Source organism: Emydura macquarii, unplaced genomic scaffold (assembly GCF_026122565.2).
Source record: "Emydura macquarii macquarii isolate MOO-44397 ecotype Brisbane River unplaced genomic scaffold, CSIRO-AGI_Emac_v2 contig_561, whole genome shotgun sequence".
Classification (NCBI taxonomy): domain Eukaryota; kingdom Metazoa; phylum Chordata; order Testudines; family Chelidae; genus Emydura; species Emydura macquarii.
The window spans coordinates 7,344,184-7,364,269 of NW_027130698.1; the positions used below are offsets into that span (position 1 = coordinate 7,344,184).

Sequence of the window (20,086 nt, forward strand, 5' to 3'; positions counted from 1 at the left end):
TCCAACTTTGGCTTGCTCCACTTCACTCCTCTTCATTCATTCTCCCCTTCAACCCATAAGCTTTACAACTTTTTCAATCTACAGAATCATTAGGAAACTATCTTCCTTCTCTCCCCTGTGCCCTCGCCCTCTGCTTCCTGTACTGTGCTAGTGGAAATGTTCATAAAGCCGCTTTAATCTGCACAGCCCAAATGCACAGTGAATATGTTACAATCCAATTCCTCTTAAGAAAGAAGCTGTTATTATGTTCCCCAGCAACTTGTTTTTAATCTCATTTATTTTAGGGGAATATAACTACCTCCACCACATTTGTATACATTCTAGAATAACCATTTATCTTTTTGTCAAACTGGCATATGTAGAAAAGTCCACCTCTAAGAGGTTCAGCGAGGTGACAGGAGTTTTAATCTAACTATGGACATTTACATCATCCTCATCTCTCCCCTAAAAACCCTGATTCTGAAAAAGCCCCCTGTTATCTATCATCTTGAATCAAAATGCCAGACATTGGCACATAACATCAAAAAAGTAGGTTGTTTTTCAAGCAGGGGCTCATTCAATTCCCCAAGGACTACCAAGATTTGGTATAAGAAGACACTGTATAGACATAAACTATGAAAAGTCAGAGGAACAATTCTTTAAAGAGAAACAAGTAAATGAGCAAGAATACTAGCAAGTGTTGGCTGCTGGGTCACTATTCTATTTAGCTTTGTGGGGAAAAGAGTGCAAACTTTGGGATGGCTTCAAACAGCATGGTTTGGCTTCAGCCCCAATCTTTCAACCCAGCCCATGTGGGCAGACTCTTCTGACTCAGTACTCTCAGAGTTGTCCCACTGAAGTCACTGCCACAGGATTTTTTTTAAACAAAAAGAAATGTTTTATTCTATTTCATGTTGAAACGGCAAGCTGAAACAAGCATTTTTGTTTTAGCCAAACGTGTCATTTGGTTTCAGTTTTTGGAAACCAAAACATTTCAGTTTTCCTTTTACAATTGCAGGATTTTGGGGGTCCCCCTCTTTTATTTTATGCTTTTCTCCTCTTTTTTTCCATGGAAGAAGTAAAAGGAAAATAAGAAAGTTGTGAATAATTCACTAGTCACATGTATTTATTGTTCTCCAATTGTCCTTTCCCACCGACCTGCAGAAAGAGAGGATGAAGTAGCAGAGCCTCCTTCCCCTCCCATATTGCTATCCAGGATGCAGTTAGCCGGCATCAGGCAAAAGGGGGTACCTGGTATCTCTTATGTTCCTGTTCTGTCATTCTACCAGCCCACAATTTGGCCTCACATAGCATTTCCAATATATTTTCCGTATTTCATAATGTTATTCTCAATCTAATTAAAATCTATGCTCCCAAATATGCAATTCAAATATAAAATTGGCCAATTTTCATGATGTTTTGGTGTAACCTAACTGGCTCTATTTAAAATGGGAAATAGATTTAAAATATGGGCTAAATCCTGCAATGCCAATGGGAATACCTGCATGAATAATGGTTGCAGGATCAGCCTTATATTGTACTATACCGTGAGATCATCTGGGTTTCATAATGTTCTTACTTGCGCAGTTAACTCTAGAATACAGCACTGTACTTGTAGAAAAATAAGAGGGAAAAATGCAAGAAGAGATTATATTAAATTCTTCCAAATCATCTGATAATAAACTGTACTTGGCATCTATATTTGGTATTTCTTTTGGTTATGAAATATCAACTCTAATCAATATTTAATATATCTTTGTATATTTTAGAGCGGTCCTTTTTGCAGTCCCAATTGATTGAACTAGAAATGCAGATATTAAAATCTATTTTTAAGCTTTAGAGTCTATCAATTAAAATCTTTATTAATTTATAATGAGAAAACACTGTCACTGATGGGCCAAACACACCCTGTCTCCTGTTATTTTCTTTCTGTGTGATGGTAAATACAGAGGTGTTATCTTTGGTATTATAAGAACCACAGGCAACATATACACTGCCAGAGAATAGCACTTTCATTTAAGAGCAGGAGAGAAAAGATGGAGGGAAAGCTAAAGATAGACGAGGAAAGACAGGCTAGCAATTAGAAGTTGAGGAAAGGAAGTATTGCTATAATTTTGGACTCAAAGAAAACAAAAAAGAAAGGAAACAGATTTTAAGACACTTACAACAAGCTAAAACTTCAGAAACAGCACAAAACCTAGGAATCATAACTTTAGATGTGAAGCTTTAGTTCTGCAGGAAAAGGGATAGAATAGCCATCTCACAAACATAATTTTGGGTAGTGTCTCTTCATGAGAGCTTTTTCTCTTAGTTTTTTTTATAAACTAGTTCTAAAAAGTGAGACGATTTAATAATCCAATTTCCAGAATTGGGGCTTTATTCATTTTTCCATGCTTGCTCTGAACGCCTGTGAATGTTAATTATATAACACTTATTGTAACATTTCAGTTGCTTGTAATACTGATTGTATGGGAGTGCACCACACATGGGAAAGGCCAAATCGATGGATTAAATAGCAGGTTGTGCTCTCAATATTTCCACGATGAGTCTTTCCCCATCTGAGGCCAAAGTGACTACTTACGCCCAATGGGTGAATCAACTTGCAGAGGCCTCAATGAGTGACTGCTGCAGGGTGAGAAAAGAAGACCCAGACAATGGCAGACCCAGTAGCCCTGCCTCTCTCCTATTGGTGTGCACTGCCACATAGGGAACCCCACGGATCTAGACTTTACATAAGAAGTGTGCAACCAGCTGCATAATTCCCCAGATCATCCCCCTTTGTGTAGTATAATCACACAAGCTCCACTGTCAATGGAACTCATTATTGAAAGGGGGGTAGGCTGGCTTTGCTCCAAAGGGAGGCAAATCCTTTCTATTGCTGTCAGGAGAACAATCTATTATAATGTACAGCTTTTACTGCAGGAGAGCACTGTGTCCATTATAAAATTGGACTGTGTTGCCAATGTAAAGCAAGGTGATGTATTGGAAACACAGGCTGAGAAATGGAAACCGTAGATTGTATTTGAGAAACCTGGAAAACTTCCCAGATTGTATAGCTGTCCTTTTTTTATTATGTCACCGGAGAAGAGGCTGAACCAGAAGCCAGTTGTTTTGTTTAGGGCAGGTCAGGCAGGGAGGACATTTCATTAGAAAATCCATAACAAAGCAAAGCAGCATTGTCCTTCTCTTTTCTCTCCCCTGTTATGTTTCTGAACTCGTTTCTTTCACTGTGTGGCTCTGGTGTTGCATGCTGATGAAACAATGATACCTGAGCTAACCCTGAGCTGTCACTTTCTTATAATTTTAGATTCCAGTAGCTGACCCAGTTCCTTTGAGGTAATTGTCCATTACTTTTCCTTTTCTAGCTACAGGAAAGTTTGATGTCAATAACAAGAAGGATTTTTGAATATGGTTAATGGCTATTTACTAGTAATTATTACAGTAGAAAAGCAAAATAACTATTCGAGTAGAAGAGCTGCTGTGATACTATCACAGGATATTTGCTTAGACTTTGGGCCAGATTTTCAGTAGTTGTAAATAGGTGTAACTGGACTGAAGCCAGTGGAAATATGTTAATTTATCCCAGCTGAGGATCTAGCCCTTTATTTTTTCCCCTTGACAATCAACGTGTTACTTGCCTCATATCTTCTTTCAATCGGCAGGAATTTTCCTCCTGTTGCCTTTTTTGATGTACCATTGCCAGGTAGAATAGCCATTATAAAATGTTGTTCTTGAATATACATACATATTGCATCCAAACTCATTATATTAGGAGACTGTCAGAGCTGCAGCCAAGCACTCAAAAGTGAAGTAACGTCATAATTAAGGTTGCCAAGAAACCTGGAAATAGGAAACACAATTAGTGGCCACTTTTGTGAAAAGTTTGGTTTAAGTGACTTGTCCAGCTTCAAACAGAAACTCTGTGTCTGAGGCAGAGATAAACACTATCCTGGAGAACTGGATACTGGATACTATCTTTTTTAACTTAATCTTTTCTCATCCTGCAATCTCCTGCTCTTTCCCTATACACCTTCCAATTTCTGCTCAAAAAGAGCAGGGGATCCTACAGACAAGAGCCTAATTCACTACACATTCCTGATTCATCCTCACAGCGCCATCCATCCAGTGCATTGAATGAGACAGACATCCTATGGAAAATAAAATATGTCATCATGTGAGTAAAAACAGTTCTGGTGGGAGTGTGCTCTAGAGTCTAAACCAGGGGTGTCCAAACTTTTTTCACCAAGGGCCATATGCGATAAAATACACAAACAGCCGGGCCACTCACTCGAGATGAAGTACGTATTGCCTCACCTGGTTTATTTAAGTAAGTAAACTAAATCAATCAGCCTACAACACTGCTTTTCATGAATGGGATTTTTTTTTAGAACAAAAAAGGTTGGCAGTTCATTCTCAAAACAGCTGCCTCTGCTTGCTTCTGGATGGTGGTCCTTCTTGACAGACCTGGAGGGGGTGGGGATATAAAATAAATTATATACTATATTTCAAGCTTGTTATGCAAATAAGTTTGGACTGTCAACAGATCAACTAATATTTGTTTTAAAAATGCTATCAACATAAAATGATTACATTTATTAAGTAATAGGGCTTAATAACACATGGAACGTGTAATATATTTTGAACTCAGGGGAACACGGTTGCGCTCAGTGGGAACAATGAAGTTGCGCTTTGGCCTGCAGGATTGCTGGCAGGTCCGGAGTCAGTTTTGTGGTTGAGATGTGAAGGACGTCACAGAGATGGTCGTTGGTCATTTTGGTTCTCAATCTGCTTTTGTTCAGCGTCATCAGAGAAAATGTTTGTTCACATATGTATGTTGAGCCGAACAGACTCATCATTCTTTTTGCATGGCGTCTCATCAGAGGAAACTTGGCTTCTTCCAAGCTCCGGTAGAAGTCAGGTAAGGAGAGAAGCTGATGTTGATTCTTCAGAGAATCATCACACTGCATTTCTATAAGTTCTAATTGCAGACTCTCTTCCACTTCTTCTGCATTTATCATGAAGGGAGTCGCGAACAGCTTGATATCGTTCTCAATGGTAGAAAAATCTTGGAAGCGCTGAGAAAATTCTGTCATGAGAGATGTGATCACAGACACATATTTCCCCTTTTTATCAGTGAGATCGGCCTTTGGAAACGCAGATCTGATTTTGGACAATGTGGGGAAGTGCGCGACATTGAAGGTGCGCAACTGTGCCTCAAACAGTCGGAGCTTCACACAGAATGCTTTCATGTGTGCGTGAAGCTGCGGTACGAGTTGGTCTTTGCCTTGTAGGTTTTTGTTGAGGTGTTCAGTGAGATCAACTAAAAACGCCAGGTCTGCCAACCATAGAGGGTCACTCAGCTCGTGAAGAGGTCGGTCCTTTTCTTTCAAAAACTGGTCGATCTCTGATCTCAGAGAATAAAACCGCCGAAGCACGGAGCCGCGACTTAGCCAGCGCACTTCTGAATGGTAGAGCAGGTCCCCATATTCAGCATCAATGTCAGTTAAGAAAGTTTGAAATTCTCTGTGGTAGAGTGCTCGTACTCGAATTATGTTTACCGTTTTCACAACAGTGTTCATCACATCGCTAAGCTGTACTGTCTTGGCACAGAGTGCTTCTTGGTGGATGATACAGTGCATTTTAACTGCCTCACCTCCGCTCTCCTGCACCTTGGCACACACCATAGAGGCCATTCCTTTGCGCTCGCCTGTCATAGCTGGAGCTCCATCCGTTGTAACTCCACACAACTTGTCCCATTTAAGTCCTGTCTTGTCAATTGCATTTGACACAGCTTCAAAAATGTCTTTACCCGTTGTTGTGGTATTTAGACTGCTGAGATCAAGCAGCTCCTCCGTAACGCAAAAGTTATTGTCAACTCCCCGCAAAAAAATTAATAACTGTGCGGTATCTGTGGCGTCTGTGCTCTCATCACATGCAATGGAGTAGAAATCAAAAGCACACGTTTTGTATGACAGTTGATGTTTTATGTTGGCTGACAAGTCTTCGATTCGCCGCACAACTGTGTTTCTTGATACGCTAACGCTGTCGAATTCTTGACTTTTTTCTGGGCACATTATTCCTGCGACTTTAGTGAGGCACTGTTTTATGAATTCACCATCTGAAAAAGCCTTCCCATGCTGGGCAATGAGTTGAGCCACCTCATAGCTGGCTATTGTGGCATTTTCTTGAGTTTTTTTGGCACAGGAAAAATACTGTTGTTGAGCTAGCAAGATAGTTGTCATCTGCTTAACCTTCTGTTCTCGTTCCACACCAGTGTAGGACATGTAGGATGTTTGGTTTCGTAGTGTCGTCTTACATTGTACTCCTTCATCACTGCGACACTCTCATTACAAATCAAACACACACACTTCCCCTTGACTTCCATAAAGAAGTATTCATTTTCCCACCGTGTCTGAAATTTTCTACACTCACTTGCTATCTTGCGTTTGTCATTTGGTGTTGTCATTTTCAGTGTGCTGTGGCAAAATTTTTCTTTCCTTAATTTTGTTTTGTAGAGGAACTGCCTTGATCAACTCAGTAGCTCCACCTAGAGTTAAAACCAAGAAGTGCAATACCGCCAGGTTTCATGTGCGGGCCATATTCTGGTATATTTTTGGAATTTGCTGTGGGCCAATTAAAAATGGATCACGGGCCGCAGTTGGCCTGCGGGCCGTAGTTTGGACACCCCTGGTCTAGACCCATCTGCTCCTGTCCCTTCCTCTCTCTCTTCGATCTGACCTCTGTCCCCTCCTTAGCAATTGTCTCAGTTCTCCCCTTCACCATCCTCCTCCCCTCAAAAACTCCTGCCTCAGTCTTCCTCTAGTGATATGATTCCCTCCTGAGCATGTGGAAACTGTCATATTTCAGAGACCAACATTAGGCAGATTTCCATGGGGACAGAAAAGGCAAACTCTGACACTAGGAAGTCCTGCTGTCAAATTTCAATACCCCGATTCAAGCAAGGCATGGCAGTCCTAGAGCTTCTCAATGAAATCGGTTACAAATTTTTACCATGGGCAAAATAACACGTTTTTTTCCCTAATTTTGTTCTCAAAAATGGCTAAACTATATTTGCTGAAATATTCCAATGCAATTCCTCCTGGAGCATACATTCAACATGGAAAATTTCATCCTGAACAGTTAATTGTTGGCAGTATTCTATGCAACTGAATACAAAGTTTTATAATGAAAAGTATTAGGCAATGTTAACTGTACTTGTCATTACCAGAGCTACCTATAATTATAGCAGAAGAAACTGCTTACGTGTTTCAATTTTAACTCTCTGATTTTGGTAATTACATCTTTCGAAAATTTTTAACTTTTGGGCTGAATTTTGTTTAGGTCTTGTTTGTACCCCAAAATGAATTATTTATGCATTTCTCTGAGTCAAAAACTCTTCCATCACTTTTGAGTAGAAGGAGAACTGGATGAGGTGGGAGGGGGGGAGTGAAGGGAAGAGAAGAGAGGGAAATACCCTATAAAATATGTCATTTCTTGAAACAAGAAGGGCCAAGGATAAAAAGTAGCTGTTTGGCATGGAGATAGTCCTCATTTGAGGAAAATTGACTGAGTCTTCAGGTGAAAATTTAATACAACCATGTCCTGGACCCTTTAATGTTATACTTTGCCCAAGCACTGTAGAAATTGAACGAATTGAATTTTTTTAACACTTCCTAGCAAAATGTAGGAAAGGGTTGCCTGGTCAAGAAATAGGTAATAAAGACAGAGAACAACAACTCTAAGTGGCATATTGCTGTTCCTACATAGACTATCATATTGCAAAGGAGCTAGTGGTACAAGAAGCAGCATTAATGATCTCTGTTCACTCTGGGGCAGATTCAGCTACTCTTACTCACATTGACTCACTCCGCAAATGGTCTCATTGACTTCAGTAGCACGATTGTGGAGAAAATTGATACTCTTTCTCCATGTTAAATATCAGAATCTGTCTCTGTGAAGGGGTGGGATACCGATCACAGTACTGCTACTTGTCAGTCAGATCATGGCCACAAGAGTGCTCTGTTGGGCACTGATAGAATTGTGGGTCCCCTGGAAAGACCTTCTGCATGTCTGCCTGGGGACTTTCAAGATTGGACCAGAAAGACCTGTGACTCCCTGGCCCCTGCAGTCTTGTCTGGCGTTTCCTTTGCATGCAACCACATCCCTGCTTCTCCTGCAGCCAGGGAAGGGTATGTAGCTCAATAGTATGTAAAATCCAATGGAAAATAGAGGATTGATATCTTCCCCACCTTTCATGTTTATATGGGAGAGAAACATAATTCCCTAAGAATAAAAGGCTGACTCCAATGCCCATTCAAGTTAACAAGAGAATTTCCATTGACTATAAGAAAAACTGGATTGCGCCCATACAGATAACATGTCTTATTGGGCCTTTAGATTTATATTGATTATTATGAAGACAATCTTAGATCTGATTATTATGAGCTCAGTACAATAATTGATCTGTACTCAGTGAAGCACTATAATTACCTTTCATTTGAAATCCAGAGTTTGCTGACTGAGTTTCCAAAGTGAGAGTTTGTTTAATGGAATCTAATGAATTTCTTCCGAGAATTATTTTGTTATTAATTATTAGCTTGAATTAAATGTGGTACCTAAGTGCTCCAAAAAAAGAAGAGAAAAATCAAAACCAGCATACAGAGGAGGAAAGAAAGATCTCCAGGTGTCATTGAAGTTAATGTTCATACACACACCAGAATCATGTTATTTTATGTTTCTTATTTAAAGAGCTTTAGTTTAATTTTAAATATGCATGCAAAGCATGTACCTATTATCACAAAGAAATGCCAAGCATGAGATTACAATTATTTTTTAAGTTTAACCCACTTGCTTCCCACCCATACTGATTGTTTCACTAGACTTGCTTTATCTTTCACCACCATTTACAATACAATATAGGCAACATAAAGGTATAATTAATGCTCTTTTTCTGTTTTCTTCTCTGAAAAGAAATGCTAACCCCATGAACTTTATCAATACCTACAGTATTTCTTTATGACAATGTCATTTTGTGTGTTGGAAGGTGGAAAGCTAGTAAGAACAAATGAGATTATGTTAGTGGTACTACTCACTGGGCTATGTCAGCATTTCATTAACACAGAAGGAAGCACTGCATTACAGCCAGGACTTAACTTTCCTATAAAAAATTATAACATTAAGTGGCACCTACGACACTGAAATTGCTACATAACTAAGAAGAAACTATATAGTATTTTTATGTATTACAGTTACATCCCTTATTAAAAATATATTAGTCATGAGTACTGAGAACACACTGAAAACTCACTCCAAACTACAAAATGATCATTGAAATATATTAACTTAGTAGTAATTTTGTAAGGAATGGACGTACATAATAACTATTTGCACTAATCACAGCTACAGCAGTTGCAGATTTTAACTGATTTGCCTAATGTTGCTGGAGAATATCTGTTCATGGGGTTCCTGGCCTCAAATCTCATGTAGCCCTTGCTTCAGTTGCTGTTTCCCTGTGCTGTGCCCGACTGAATCATCAATGTCAAGAAAAATATACTTTTGGTATCCAAGAACAACAGGCCTGTGATTTAGTAAATTTGAGATAAGCTCTATTTGAAATAATAACAACAAGGAATAGCAAACTACTCCTACAGGAATGAGCCAATTCTGTCAGGTTAAATATACGTCACTTATAACAACTTGTGGGAGATTTTGATCTTTAAAACTCTTTTCAGGAGTAAGGGGAGGAGGGCAGGGGGCAGCCTCCGCAGGGCTGTTACACCTCTGCCTCTTTGTGCATGTGGGCAAGGAGTGGTAATAAGTGCAAAAGCATTTTTCTAGGTGAACCTGTTGCACCTTCTTTTAATAGTTTGGACTATAGAATTACCGTGTTTGCATATATATATTTTTTCCTGCAATGTTTTTAAACATTATCCTGTCCCTGCCTTCTTCTTTTGTCTCCTCTCTCCCTTGCCTCAAAACAAACATATTATGTGGCATACTTAAATACAGGGATTTCTTCTTCTTTGGTATGGCAAGAGAGGTGATTAGCAATTTTCCAATAGCCAAATCCAGATTAGCGAGCCAATGAGTGGCTTTGGGAGTGATTTAGTGTAAGTCTAAGATGCCAGCAGCAAATGCTTGAACCACGCACTTATTTACTATGTGATCCATAGTTTGTGACTGGTGTCCACAATCACATTGTTTGTTTGTTGTCTCTCATCTTCCAGAGATATAAGAGATGACAGCATATCATGTGCCGTAGGATGATCTAAAATGGTTCAGTACAAAATGTTGTTTCTGGAATACGTGGAAGTCCGGAAGTTCTTTTTGAGGGCTGGCAATCAGATGTTAGTTTGGGACATTAGCATTATTCTAGAATTCTTTCCAGTAAGCCTCAGGATTGATTGTGGATGCATTAAGAACTTAAACCCAATCCTGAAAAGGTTTACAAGTTTCCAGGGTGTGTCTTCACAACATTCTGGAGGTTCTCATGAATTGGTAAATTCCAGTTGGCCATCATTTGATTGTACACACAAACTGTATATGCATGTGTGTCCAGATTTTGGGTGATGGTATAAGTGACAGAGTGGAAAATTTTTGAACTGGTATTGATTTTAATGTCCAAGTTATGATCGTCCTTATGGAATTAAACAGCATATCCAGAGAGTTGATATGTGAGCAACCTGCCCAAACTGGTGTACGATATTTTGTTGTTAAGTATAACAGTGCTAGTCTTGCTGATCAAAGTGTGTGTCTAAATCCTCACTCGTGCTGTGCCAGCAGGTAAGGCCCCCAACTCATTAAAAAATAAAGTTATATTTTAAGCACATGCTTAAATCCAGTTGATTTTACTGGCTTAAAGTAAAACACATGTTTTAAGTGCTGTCTTGATTAGGGATGTTTTGCTGAATCAAGGCTCTCAAATCAATCCTGTCATATTTTTCAGTTTACAGATCTCAAACAGGATTATTCATGTGCTTAAAGTTAAGTACATGCTTAAGTGCTTTGCTGAATTGGGGCCTTGTGCACTAGGATTACATTCTATGTCCCTCCATCATTTCCCACTGAATAAGTTTTACTCACAAAGCCAATCCTTACATTTTATTTCTTAGTCTTGTCTATTTTTTTCCAATTCTCATATTTATTTAAAAAAACAACAACTAAGGAACCACTTCAAATGGCATTCAGTTATAATGAGACTGAATGTAGCCGGAACTCTGTGTGTAGTGGCTTTAAACTATGCAACTCAGAGTAGTATAACAAGGAATGAGACAGAGAATTTACAGAATATTCCACAATGATGGGTCTGGCAAGAGCTCAAACCAAATAAAACACATGCTTTTCAGGATGTGGAGTATTTCCTGTCTCTTTCCCTTGCACTACAACTCATCCATACATTGGAGTTTAAGATGTGCACATGTTTTGGATTGGAGCTGGACTTAAAAATAAAAATCCACATCAACATGAAGAATTTTGGAAACCATCTCATTTAAGACCATATATTCTTAAATAAGCAATGTAGTCTGACAAATGTTTAGAAGTTATCTTTCCATCCAACATATATGTTGCTGTTAAACTGATACATTCTTGAATAATAGAGGCAAATGCTATTGTTGCACTTCAAGGAACATACTGACATATGGCAGTCAGTATTGCTGGATTGTCCAGAGTACAGTTTGACAGGATAGTCTTGTAAAGTGCAACCAATTAAACATTATACTAGAACATATTACTTCTAACGGGATTAGGTTATGATTACATTGCATGGCATTATGGCAGCTGTTCAATACCATATAACACCTTTCCTCCTCCTAAATAAGTCATTCATGAATGCTGACATGACATTATTTCAGAATAATTGTATCAAACTTGGTTATAATTCATATGTGAAACCAAAAGTAAAAGTGTTGTATGGAATTTATACTTTGTCTTACTAGCTTTTAACTTTGACAGCCAAATGAGTTATATGGAAGAGACTCATATAATATAGCCCAAGGATCCAATGTAGGATTAAGGAATCTTTCTGAAGATATTAAGAAGAGATTCAGTAACATGTTGGCAACCATGTCTACATTTTTATTATTATTAGTTCTATTGCAGTAGTGCCTATGAACCTCAAACAGGAAATATGACCCCATGGTACTACATACATTACAAATAAGTAATATAGGCAATTCCTGCAACTGAAAACTCATAATCTAGGATTTAGACAACATACATTGGATGAATAAACAGACGTTTGGAACTTGAAGAAGACGAGTTGAGAGCAGAGACAGGTATGGCAGAGAGCAGAGAGAGGTTGAGAGCAGAGACAGAGACAGTCACTGTCTAACCAAACCAGACATTTTTTGTGTTCTTGCTATAAACATCCAGGTTGGCACTTGACTAAGGTGATGGTGCGAGCATGCATAAAGGATTACATGAATAGCATGTTTACAATACAGACAATCGGCAGGTGGCAACCGTGGATGCAGCTGGAGAAACGTGGCTGTAGAAAAACACATCACAATAATTTGTCCTAAAGTACATTGATTATATGTTCCAGGGCAATTTATGAAGTGATATTAATAAATAATACATATCTTTTCTAAAAATGTATTAAAAGGAACTTAATGAGAGGGTGAGTGGTGAATAGAACATTATATGTAGAAACATTTCTAGAAGCTTTCTCTCTCTCCTGTTTTCAAATGGCATGACACAGCATTGCTCTAGGCGGATATTGACTGCCTACAGGATGGATGGCCAGGCAGCACATTTACTTCAGACTGTAGTCTGTACAAGCCAGAGATTCTGACAGATGGTTCTTCTGCCAGACAGCCACACAACACCCCTCCGCTTAGGCTACACAGCATTGTAAGCTTCCATGAGAGAAAGAAATTACCCTCTAATATTCAGTGACTCTAGTGACCTTTATATCATTTTCTCATCATTTTATTACTTTTCTGCTTCTGTTCAAGATAGTAAAAGGATCAGTTATATCCTTGTACTATTAAATCTCATATTTTCAACCAGTATTAAAGGATACTGAAAGGCACATTTATTATCTATTTAGATAATCCATTGAAGCAGGTTTTGAACTACCTGCACAAATTAGATGAAAAATAAAACATGCTTTACAATGCTTTTCTTCCTTCAGTTTACCTCCTATAGAAGAAGAGAGGGACTTTTTCATGAAAGGGCATCTAACAGGACAAAACTAAGCCCATATCTACAAACTTATGTTGGTAAAACTACATTGCCTGGGATGTGGAAAATCCACACTCCTGAGCACCCCAGTTATACTGACCTAATTCCAAGCGTAGAAAGAACTATATCGACAGGAGCGCTTCTCCCTTTGACATAGCTACTGCCTTTTTGGGGAGGTGGAATACCTATGCCAACAGGGAAAGGTCTCCCTTTTTGAAGCTAGGTAGCATCTTCAATAAGCGCTACAGCGCTATAAGTGTAGACAAGCCCCAAGTCTGTTAAAGGCTTCATTTTAACATGCATGAATTAATTTAAAAATTAAAATCTATTCTATTACATATTGGGGTGGTTTGTTAATTATGTGCCATATTTTCTGGTGCACAGTGGCTGCTTTGCACTGTCCAAATATATATATATTTGAAATCAAGATTATATAATCAAAACAAGTGTTTGATTTCATAATATCATTCCAAAGCCAAAGATTTCATTGTGAATTTTCCAATCAGAAAATTGAAAAAATTAATCAAAATAGAAATTTCCCATAAAATTTCAGTTTTAACAAAACCATATTTTCTGAGAGGTATATTTTTCAGTCAAAAAGTTTTGACCTGCTCTAGCTTTGAGTGAGTAACTAAAGCCCAGATCCTCAAAGGTATTCAGGTGCCTAACTCTCACAAGAGCAGATTTTGGCTATATGGGATAGAGCTGGTCAAAAATATATAAATATCATATAAAATGGTCATTTCCCCAAATAAACATGCTGCATTTGCTCTGATTTTTATAGCGAGATTATGTTATTTGTTATTCAGATGTCCACTAACTTTATTGGTGGAAAAATTTGTTATTGGTCCCTGTGATGGTGAGATGTATAAAATTCAAAGTACATAAAAATGTATGAATTCTGTATGTATCTTACCATGCTGCAAACAACAGCTGGGCAAAGTTTTTATTAATAATAATAATTTCCCCAAAAATGCATTTTTGGTTGACCCAAAATATTTGCACATTTGATCTGATTAGTTTTAATAAGGAGGAAGGCTTTCTGGGCCTACTACTTCAGCAGACGAACAGTCACCTGTGTCCCCTTATAACCTTTAAACAAGTGGCTAGGGCATTTGCCTTGAATATGGGAGACTCTCATTTGACTCCCCACTCTAACATGGGGACTGTGAACTCATATTTTCCCCTTTCCAACTGAGCATCCTATCTAGCAGCCTGTTCTAGAGCTGCTTTTTCTCACTTTCTCCTGTTGAAGCTGTTCTACTTTGTGTGAATACATAAATAGTCATTGGCACAGGGCCTTGATCACCAGTTTCTAGCCCCTACCTGTCTGGCCTCAAACTTTCCAATTGAAGCTGTTCCACCTTGTATAAATACTTAAATTTTCACTGAGTCAAACAGCAAGAGAATGACTGTAACCTAGTAATTCAAGTCTTCTCTCTGCCTGAGTTAGAGGACTGATTTGAATCCACCATTCCTACCTCCCAGGTGAGCGCTTTAATCACCAAGCTAAAGAATCATTCTTTCTCCTGGGCTCAATGAATATATCCCCTAGGAGGAGTGAGAGCTGACTTTGAGTCCTTGCTCAGGATAGGGATCCAACTCTGGGTGTCCCTGATCCTTTTAAGCACTTTAACCCCTAAGCTCAAGGTTTTAAGGGGGGAACACATGCAGTTTTCTGAAGCTGACTGGACTCTTCTGATTTGCTGACAAATTCTGAACATTTTCAAAACTGAATGAAGTATTTGTTCTGATTTTCAGTTTGCTGGCTGAACCAAAATATCAATTATTCAGCCAGCTCTCCTGCAAACTCTATTTTAAAGGTGCAGCCTTTTGTCTTCTCTGTTGTTCTTTCACCTTCATGTTGGGCCAATATTCCAACAGGGACAGTGGCAAAGGATCTACAATAGAGGGTCATTAACTCTTAATGATCTTCTATGGAAAATGGAAATATTGTAGGCAAAAGATTGGCCCTTGCCCAGAGGAACTGGTTTAGCAGAGCAGAGAGAAATCACCTGCTAGGGGTCAGTGATCAACTCCTGAGGCTGACCAGTGAGTCACCTGACAAAGAAGACTGGAAAGTTACAAAGGGCTGAACCTGTTCTTTTTTCTCTCTCTTCAGCAAATTTTCACCAGCTTGTGTTGAGGGAAGCTGCTGCAGTAACTGAATGAGGCAAGGTGGGAGAGAGCCCCAGCCTACCTAAACATAATGGTCCCTCAAGGATTCTCAAGGAAAAAGGTAAGCTAGAATGAGGTATATGGTTGCAAAATTTATAATTTTGTATGGATCTGTGTATTTCTTATGTGACTAAAGAACAACAATCTTTTAGAAATCTGTGCAAAGTGCCTCTGCATGTTATATGCTACAACTACCACATGCTCCATAACCAAGAAGGCTCACACTTTCAGTGAGATTTTGGCAGAGCATAGATTAAGTTATTGGGGTATATTGTGGGTCAGCACCAGAACTGTTGGCTTAAGGCAGGTGGATTGAGGGATTCCATTTCTGAAAAAGAGCAGCTGGCAGAGTCAGTGCTCAAGAAATGTGCCAGAGAGGCAATAATGCTGCAGCCTTCTGAGGCTCAGGGAGCTTAAAATACCCAGGGATCCAGATGCTGGGTCCCTCGACAGCACGCCAGTGAGCTGCCAGCAAGGGAAGCCTGACATGATCTATGACAGTCTGTATTTCAGGTTTTTTTACTAGAACAATGCTGTCCATTATCACTTGTTTCTTATTCTTTAGCTCCTTTAAAAAAAAAATATTTCCAATCAGGAACCTGAAAATAATACCATGACTCAGGTGACCAGTCCCACCCCTTAAATAATGAATAATTAACATGATTTGTTTGAACAGACTCGAGGCTGAAATTTGTTCTCATAAATTCTTTGGTAATTATTTTTAAAAACCAAACAAATATTTTAATAGATTGGTTTGCAATTAAAATGCACTGGACATTTTATTCACAACAAGTAAGTGAGGGGAAGGTTTAAGTCTGGTGTACTGAAGACCAAGTATTTTGGATGTTCTCCCCTTCAACCTTACCTCCCACATCAGTCTTCAGGAATTCTGCTTTCTGTTTGAATCTTTTCACCAGTCACGCTAATAAGACACCCAAGCCACAAGATATCCCTTCATGAAAACACACCTTGCTGTTTCTTACTGTTTTTCTCTATACAGAAAAATTCTCTTAACTCCTATATTGTGCAGTCCCAAGACCAAAAATAAGAAATTGGTCCATATTTTACATTGTGATGTGACCTCACCTACTATTTAGGCCATCTGGTAACAATTATGAACTTTTTTTTTTGTAAGTCATTAATTAGGAGGTCTGTGTGAACTCTGGCAGAACAATTAGGGTGCCTAATTTCACTACTTCCTGCATAAATTAGTTAATCAAAGAGCTTGTGTTTGTTCTGAGTGCTTTGAAATTTCTATCGCTTGAACACACCACTTAGGCCAAACTCTGCTTTGAAATGAGAATTACCTGTAATTGACTAGTCAGAAGTATTGAGAAACACAATATATGTACCATTATCCATTTACAAGCTTTCAAAGCTAAAAGAGTCATTGTTTTGTCCTTGAAACCTAGTGCTTTGAACCTACAGTAATAATTAAAGAATGGCTTTTAAAAATGAATGGCTTTTTATCATATCAATATTACACTTAACATTCTGCTATCCTCTGCATGTTGCATTTGATCTCTCCTTGGACCACTCTGTACTCAAGTAGGCTAGAAGGCCATTGTCCTTTTACCATTGCCCTTTAAAGAGGGGGCAATCTCTAATTATTATAAACAAACACTGAACCTAAGACTCTGTAATCTAGATGTGATTACATCAACTCATTTATGTTAAGCATGTGTCTTGAATATAAACATAGGAAAGACTGGTTCACCTTTGTGTTCCTCACAGCCAGGCAAACTGATGATAGAAAGCCATCATCGAATTCATCCCTAACATTTACTTCAGTGATGTTATGCCTCAAATGTAGCTGGCCCATGATATTTACCAGTTTGACAAAAGAGATGCAAGTCATTTATTTAATTGGACTCTGGCATTTTCTCCTCCGGGTCATACAGGGCATTCTTTATGATCAGTGTGAAGTTAGCAGTAAGACACAGTATGCCCGATTTGCAGATCAGTCAGGTTTAATGTGCAAGGATTTCTTAGATCGTTAGTTCAATACAAAGCCAAAAATTAACTACAACATATCATACTCACTAGACCCAAAGAGTTATGTGTTCACTCAAGAGGCTGTATACAGGAACGGCTTGCTTCAGTAGTCCTGCCAGGGGATCAGCATCTCGGAATCAGGAAACAATGAAGCTTGCCCCTTTACCTGGATTGTGGCCTTTTATCCTCTTTTGTACACAGCATGCTTTCATTCACTTATCTTGGGTGATGTTCCCATATCCCTCAATTTCTATATACTTCATTATCTATAATAACTATATATTTATGTTCTCACCATGATAATTGGAGCAAAACAACATTTGATAGTGGGAGAGATGGTGGGAAAGAACGCACATTAATGTAAAATGTATAAACTCTTGCCCTTTTTCATCTTTATCTATTTGCCACTATAAACTAACAAACCACTTGCAGTGTTTTGCAAAACCCACACTTTTTACTGTCTGCTGTGGTGTGCAGAAAGTGAGATACCACAAGGTTACTTAGCAATATTGGTCTCTGCCAATTGCAAAAAGCAGTCAGGTTGCTGAGGCTAGGCTTCCAACAGTGGTCATGTCAAGCAACTCAGTTCCATGCTAGGACTTCAACATGGGTAACAGTCATGTTCTCTGGGCCTTTGTGCAGAAACATACAGAATATACGATCATATGCAGATATCTTACACTTATGAAATAAACAGCAGGATCTTATTCAGGGGACAAGACAGTATGCTGCATTTATTATGAATACAGAAAATATTTGAAAAAGCAATTGTCTAAAACACACTTCCACACACACACACACTTCCACACACACACACACACACACACTTCTGCAGGAGGGATATAATTGCCAGCCTCTGTGTTGCTCGTGACTCAGACACGAGGATGGAGCCAGGCTCTGTCGGTCACGACACAACGCTCCTTGTGGTTTGCAGAACGAGCCCAAAGTCCAGGTTTCTTCACCCCATTTTTATACTTGCCCACCCCCATTCGAGTCTATGGATTTTGTCATGTCAGATAGTCTCCTTGTTTGATGTAATCGTCAATTACGTTTGATATTGCAAGTGTGACAACTTTCCCATTATTCTTTCATTCCTGTTTCACACTTTGTCTTGTTCCTGTCCTTGGGTGTTAACTCTCTTGTTTTACGGGGTTATCTTGATCTTTGGCCATCTGGGTTGTAAAAGTTCTTTAAACAAAAGCATCTTCTCTCCCTCCTGCCCTTGGAGGCTGAGAACCATTACCTCAGCAATTACTTCCTCGCCATCTTATCTCAGCAGACTCAAACTGCATTCACTCCTCCTTCATACTTACTAAAAATCATTACATTCTTATCCCATTACATTGGTACATTATCTTATACTTACTTACTAACATAATAAAATTCTTATACCTAAACCAATTTTATTAATACCAATTTTACTAAAAGAAAATAAAAGAAATATTATTTGCCTCTCATTGCCCATGATTTACACATCAACCACATTCCTGATATGCATTGGGCACTTTACTTCACTTGTAAATTATCACAATTAGATTTCAGGATGTTTCCAAACATTCATACATAGATCTTCACAAACAGGGCCCCAATGTGTCATAAATGTTAAATCACAAAATGTTTAGGCAGGATGTTCCCACTCATATGTTCAAGCAGTCAATTATCATAGTGGAGCCTGGGGTGGCATGAACAAACAATCAATGTGTCGGGAATATCCCTATCTATAATGCCTAGTTTTATTCTTTCTCGGTGTGAGGATTAACCCTTAAACTTCAAATACATATCCATGGTCCAGGCCTGCTCTGGTTCAGGCCTACATCGCAGCGCTGGGGCCTACAGATATGGTGCTGAATCCCTAAAAGGAATGAAATAATCTAGTATAGTTTGTGATATTCACAGTGATAGTTTATCTACAAACTGGCAGGCTGCAACACAAAATGGTCATTTCCCCATCTCTTATGAGGATGCAGATTAGGCACAAAACCACATTTCAGTAATGTGCTTCAGGTACCTGTTACAATGAAGATGAGAAGCTGAATGAAGATAGAGATAAATAACATGATTTTGATGAGTGATATATATCCAAAAAGCACTGATTTTGCATGTAATTTTTGTCTGGAAGCTTTGGCGATATTAATTAATTGCTTAATCTTCTCCTAGCAGGGTCATAGCAAAGGAAAATGTAAGAAAATCTAGGCAGGGAAGCCGGCAGGCAGAGGCAGGATGATAACAAATTGCATTCTCAACCCCTTCTTATTCAGAAACACACTTATTGCTGGTATTAGCGGTGTTCCTAAATAAGGAGTGCAAAATCAATACCAAGAGTAAAGGTGCTAAACTTTAGGATTTAGAAATAAATACTTAACACAGACATGTACCTACTTGGAACAGATTTAGTTGGTGTGTTGGAATGACCCCAAAATCTCTCAGTAAAATGAGTTTAATACTTTTGCACTAGAATCAGCCCTATCCCACATTTAATAAGGATCCCATAATATGTTCAATCCATAGCAGAACACCAAATAAATTAAATAGGAAGTTCACTCAAAGATCAAGAGACAAAGTAGTAAATAAACTTTTCAATATATAGCTATGTACGTTCCTTTGAGAACTTGGTTTGACTTTACTGTAATGTGAAGCAGATAAGTCTCAAATATTAAAATCAACAAGAGATTTTAGTAAGATAAAGCCAAACATTAAGAGTACAAATGCCACCTCACTGGGATATTGACAAGCCATCAAAAGAGGCTGC

General features: G+C 38.6%; 1 long non-coding RNA gene across 1 annotated transcript in view; it reads left to right on the top strand.

Moving 5' to 3' along the window:
• LOC137147638 (uncharacterized) overlaps window positions 1-20,086 on the top strand; it is a 119,257-nt gene that overhangs the window by 89,930 nt on the left and 9,241 nt on the right. Inside the window, exon 3 of the long non-coding RNA XR_010918276.1 lies at window positions 15,287-15,403. This is a non-coding gene — a long non-coding RNA (uncharacterized lncRNA). The remainder of the gene's footprint in view (window positions 1-15,286; window positions 15,404-20,086) is intronic.